Raw genomic sequence first — 6,000 nt, 5'->3', positions numbered from 1 at the left:
AAAGGAATCCCTCACCTTGGCCTTAGATCTAAACCCTAGGTAGATATCCATGTTGGAAAGTTTTTACATGAAAATCATCCACATGAATCAAGACATCACTTGATCAAAGAGGGAGACACCATACATATGGAGAAGGAAGAGGGCGTATAGGCTCCTCCTTCTCTTTCTCTTTCTTTTTCTTCTTTTTCTTTTTCTTTCTCTCTCTCTATATCTCTGTCTCTCTCTCTTTCTTTCTTTTTCTCTTTCTCTCTCTCTCTCGTTCTCTCTCTCTTTTTCCTTGGGCGTTGGGAGCTTGGGTGTGTGAGCAGGGTGTGTCTCGCACCCACTTAGATTGGGTTTCTCCAATTTTCTACTTTCTGACGATCTTTCTTTAAGTCTAATTCATCCATTGTGTCACGGTCGTCGAATAGAGCTGAGGTATATGATTTTCTTGGTGATCGGAAATTTAGATTGGCCTATCTTGAAAATTCTCCTAACATGTGCTAAAATGAACTTCATCTCAATTTGCTGTCCACACTTAATGATCAGGGACCAATTTTGAAGAAAATATATAATCAATATAGGCAAACAATTGGATAAAATTTGGTAGTTGATCAATGGTGGAAAAGGCCTAGATATGAAATTTCACCTTTTGCGTCAAAATGAAGGAATTGACTTATGTGTTCAATTGTGTAGGATTATAGATCGGAGTCCAAATTTTGTATGATATCATAGTCATGTGAGGCTAATGTGTGGTCTAAGTTTGAGTTGTGATGGATGAAAAAAAGTGGTTAAATCTGAAGATGTAGGTTTATACAAAGTTGGTAAGCCCTAAAAAGATAACTTGATAGCTAAGTGAAAGCCTACCAAAGTGGGGTCTTCATATTTTATACTTGGTTCACATGATAGTTAATCCAAGTCGTTCATATGGAGAAAAATATCCTACTACAACTACCTATGGGCTTTCCTCACTCGGTGGACACTAAAATTAACGATTAAGGGTTGATTTGTTAATTGGGCCACTTTTACAACGATATAAGAGCTGAAATTTGATGTGTATAGTTAATTTATGATCATTAGGCCTGGTATAAAATTTCACATGAAACAAATCATGAAAACCATGTGATTTGGGATTTAAGGGTATAGGTTAATGGCATTTTCGTAATTATTGCTCATCTAAGAGTTTTGTGAAATTTAATGGTACTACATGGTTATATGCACCTTTTTAAACAATTATCACAAAAGGACTTACATCTAAATCATTACGGATAAAGAGTTATTCATCAATTCATTTAAAGGAAGGTACATATGCCAAATCACATGATGGATGGTCTTGTCTTAAAATCAACGACCACATGGCTTTATCTATGAATGGAGACTATTCCCAACGGTCAAATTCGTGTTGGAGAATAGATGTAAGGGTAGGTTAGCTTGATTGGTACCGTACACATGTACATAATAGGTTAAATTCTATGGTACCACTCAAGAACTTTCAATACTCAGGTATTGAAAAGTTTGGGGTATACACCTTCCACCCCTATGATGTTGAAAACTATGTTAAACATAGTACGAGAGCCCTAGCTAAACCAGTAGAAGCTTAGGGTTAAAACCTGAAACCTTAGGTTGGCGACGAAGATTAGATTGTGCATGGAACCTTGTCCAGTCGGTCTAACCAGCCACCATGTCTGTCTGACCGATCTGTGTAACATGAAAACTTGAGAAAGTCATTTTCTTTCAGTTCGATCAGTAGAATTGTCGGTTCCTATCAGTTTGACCGACGATCCCTGCCAGTCTGATTGATAACCCTCGATTTCTAATATTCTTGCGATCCATCGACTTTTTATTTGTGGCTATATAAAGCCTTTAACCAATTTCTTTTCATTTCAAAGGGCAGGAGAGATAGGTTGAGAGGGAAAGAGAAAGAGAGATTAAGTGATAGATTGAGATAGAGAGAGGGGAGTGCGGGCCAATATGCTGGCTCATGCCTGCCCTTCTCCAATGCATGCATGTTGTTTGTGCTCTATCTAGTGCCTGCATGTGGGGTTTTTGGAGATAGAATAGTTTGTACTCAGATATGTGCTCAAGTTTTTGGTCAATATAATGGTGTTGGATCGTCCTTTCGGGCCCAAATTCGAGGCTGTGGTACCTAATCGGGTTAGCCTAAGCAATTGATAAGTAAAATCCCCCTTCTTATCTTTTAATTTAGGTTTAATCAAGGCAATTTTCAATTCTAACCTTAGTTTTGTGATGTTAAGGTTTAGTTTTCTCTGAATCCCCAATTCACAATTGCAGTAGTTGACTTATGGTAGTGAGATCGAGTTGGAGCACTAAAACCTAAAAACCCTGACCGTGATAAGGTGAAGATTTACCCTTAAAGTTGTTCTTAATATTCTAGCTATTGTTTGTTTCATATGTAATTGATTGTGTGTTTCTGCTATTAAGCATGTGTAGGTTTTGTTAATAGACTTATAAAGTAAATGCGTCATGAATTGTGTAAATGTTATCTTAGATTTGTCAAATTTTGTAGTGCCAAAACCTCTTGGAATCTGTATCTTGTGTAGCTCAACTTTATATCATCCATGCCTACATTCAAGAAGTTCAAGTTCAAGTTCAAGAAGTTCAAGTACAAGAATAAGAGATTTAAGTACAACATCAAGTACTACTTCAAGTTTTCAAGCTCCAACTATGTCAAGACAGTGTGTATTACTCAAGAATACATGCTCAACTTCAAAGTACTTCAAGATGACAAGCTTCAAGATAATCTATCAACTGAAGCGAACAATGTTTCAATGTTCAATCTTCACCGATAAGGTATGAATGACCTTAGATTGACCATAGGTTAGGTCATATTGATTGCATACTTAAATTGGGTCACTATATAATTTTATAGGCTTTTACTCGACTAGTCCATGCCTATGTTCAACTAGTCCAACCACTGGCTCGACCAATCCAAGAATTCCCTTGACCAGTCTAAGGTTTGTTACTAATTTTTGGGATTTTCTGTTGGACCGTCAACCACTCCTGGAGACTACTTGACTAGTCGAGTGAACAGTGGTCGACCAGTCGAGCAGGCTCGACTTAAAGTCTAGCAACCATTCTTGGTCCCACTCGACCAGTCAAGTGCAGGGCTCGACCAGTCGAGCAGGTCACTCGACCAGTCGAGGAATGGTCTTATCTTATCGCGCCTGAAATATTTAAAATTTGATTGGTCCTTCGACCAGTCAAGCTGACCTCTCGGCCAGTCGAGTGAACAGTATTTGTGCCTATAAATTGAGCATGAATTTAAGAGTTTGGTAAGTCATTCAAGCAAGATCAAGACACCACTCTGAGAGATAAGTTTGTGATATTCTTGAGTTATATTGTGTTCATTTAATATTCTCTTTAATTTAGCTTTTTGCATTTGATTTTGAATTCTCTATTCCAATCTTAATTGAAGAAGGGATTTACGTTTTCCCCTTTCTTGATATCAAAATCAAATCAAGCTAGCCTGAGGTGATTTAATCTAAAAATCATTTAGAACTTAGAACCCTTTCATAAGTGAGTGTGGACATTAAACATCTACTCCGAAATGGTTCTACCGGGCTTCATCAAAGGAGAATGTCCAGATAAGTATATTTATGCTTTTGTAAATCTCTTTTTGGTTTTTGAGGTTATGCTAGAAAAATCTCTCTTTCCTTTTTGGTTTATCTGAGGTGTTCCAGAAAATCTTAGAGTATGGGGTTTTTGAATTGTTTAAGCCCACTTGAAAGACACAATTGTGAAGGTTTTAGGTGAACCTTGAAAAACCTATTTTATAGTGAACGACAATATCCCGTGGGTGAGGATATTGGGAGTGAAGTAGTTCTGTGGCTATTTTTTTAACAGATGGTGTACACACAAGAGAACCACTATAATTTCTGGTGTTGTGGTGGATGTTTGATTGTGGCTTTGTATGAATGTTGTAGTTCTCTTTAAGCCTTTATGGAGAATGATTGTAATTTATTTTCTACACATGTGGTGAATGTTGTAATAACAGTAGAAATTTATTTCCGTTTTATTCTTTATTCCTCTATATTTGTTTGGGATTTTGATACACAGACCGTTCTAGAAATCAAGTTGTTCTACCATAAGCCATTGGTTTTTAGTGTAAGGTTGTCCTTAGAACAACATCTGTATCAACCTCTCAATACTTGTGCATATGAGGTTGCTATTCATTTCTGCTATTTGAATTGATAACTGCTATCTTTATTTATTTTTTTCTTATTCTACATTAAAAATTTTAATTTGGCATATTCCTATTAACCCACCCCCCCCCCCCCCCCCCCCAGGACTCTTATCTCAGCCTTTTCAAGTGGTATCAGAGCCTAATAGCTCGATTTATTTTTATTTAGATTACTTTCCTGAGCTTATTGATCTGAGCTTGTTAAGATGTCAAATTTTGATAGCCTTTCAGTCAATAGGCCTCCACCATTTTGATGGCTCCAATTATGCCTATTAGAAAGCCAGAATGAGGATTTTTTAAAAATCCATGGATGAGAGCGTGTGGTAAGCCACAGTGACCAATTGGACCTCTCCTACCACTGAAGTGACAGGTACTGATGGATCTAAAACTGTAAAAGTCAGACCTTACTTTTGTTGGACCGCTCTTCAGAAAAGTGAGAGTAGTGTCAATGCAAAGGCTTTAAATGCTATTACTTGTGCACTATCATTGGATGAATTCAAGACAATTATATCCTATGATACTGCAAAGCAAGCTAGGATATTTTGGAAATGACATACGAGGGTACAACAATTTTCAAGAAATCTAAAGTTTAAATCATCACAATTAAATTTGAGGAAAATTGTATGGAAGAAAGTGAAACTTTCACGGACTTCTATAGAAGATTGAATGACATTGTCAACTTTATGTGGGGTCATGGTGATAGGATCCCAGAAAGTAAAGTTGGTGCAAAGATACTGTGCTCATTGCCTGAATGGTTCAATTCAAAAGTGACTACAATCTAGGAGCTTCGTGATACAGATAATATGGGGGTTGAAGTACTGGTTGGTTCTTTACAAACCTACTAGTTAAACTTTAAAGCTCCTAAAGGTAAGTCTATCACCATCAAGTCTTCTAAAATTATTTCTCACAAAAATACTAATAATCCTGATTTAGAAACTTCTAAAGATGATATTGCTCTTTTAGTTAAAAAGTTTTACAAGATTTTTAAAAGTAAAAAAAGAACGTTGGTTTACAAAAACCTATTGAAAAGAAAAAACCTAGATCTAAAACTTGGAAAACTTTAAAAGAAAAGCAAAAAACTCGAGTTCCTGTGTGTGCATGTGTGTGTAGGTATGCATTTCATTTCCCTTGGTCCTACGGTCCTACCGGTTGAATCCCGATGACACGCGACCTTCAGATTGTGTTTGCAGTCATCCTTAAGTCTAGTCACGTTGACCCGACTCGGATCGGCCCGAAACCTATGCCATCTTATTCGCATCGTCATTGTAGTTCTGGTGACGCTTCTTGTGCGTCCATCCGATGTATAGATCATAAGTTATGTATGTTTCATTTCTTGTCCCTTGATCATGTAGCCCACCAAGGGTAGTGCATGTGACCCCACTCTTAGAACAATTTCCAATATAACGCTACACACACCACCTAAATTTCCATAGCTAACACTATCAACCCGACACACACCACCCAAACCTACCCTACCCTACAACTTTATGTTCTCCTCCCTAGGGTAATCATTTCTTTTTCTTACAAACAAATCATTGCTCTCTCTCTCTCTCTCTCCTTATCTCTCTCCCCCCCTTCTCATTTTCTTCATTCTAGCAATCCCTCTTCCAAACGTCCCATTTTCCTCCATTACTTTAGCCCCTCGAAGCTCCAAAATCCCTCAATCCCACCCTTAGAAACTCATCCTAGCCACTGAACCTTCTTCCTTGATCCAAGATCTACCTTGTGTGGAAGATTGAGAGCTTGGTTTGAAGGTGGGTGCCTACAACTTGCTGATCTCGTTTCTTTCTCTTCATCCTCTCATTTCTTCTTGAATGGAA

Source organism: Magnolia sinica, chromosome 11 (genome assembly GCF_029962835.1).
Source record: "Magnolia sinica isolate HGM2019 chromosome 11, MsV1, whole genome shotgun sequence".
Taxonomy (NCBI): domain Eukaryota; kingdom Viridiplantae; phylum Streptophyta; class Magnoliopsida; order Magnoliales; family Magnoliaceae; genus Magnolia; species Magnolia sinica.
This window is presented reverse-complemented; position numbering follows the sequence as displayed.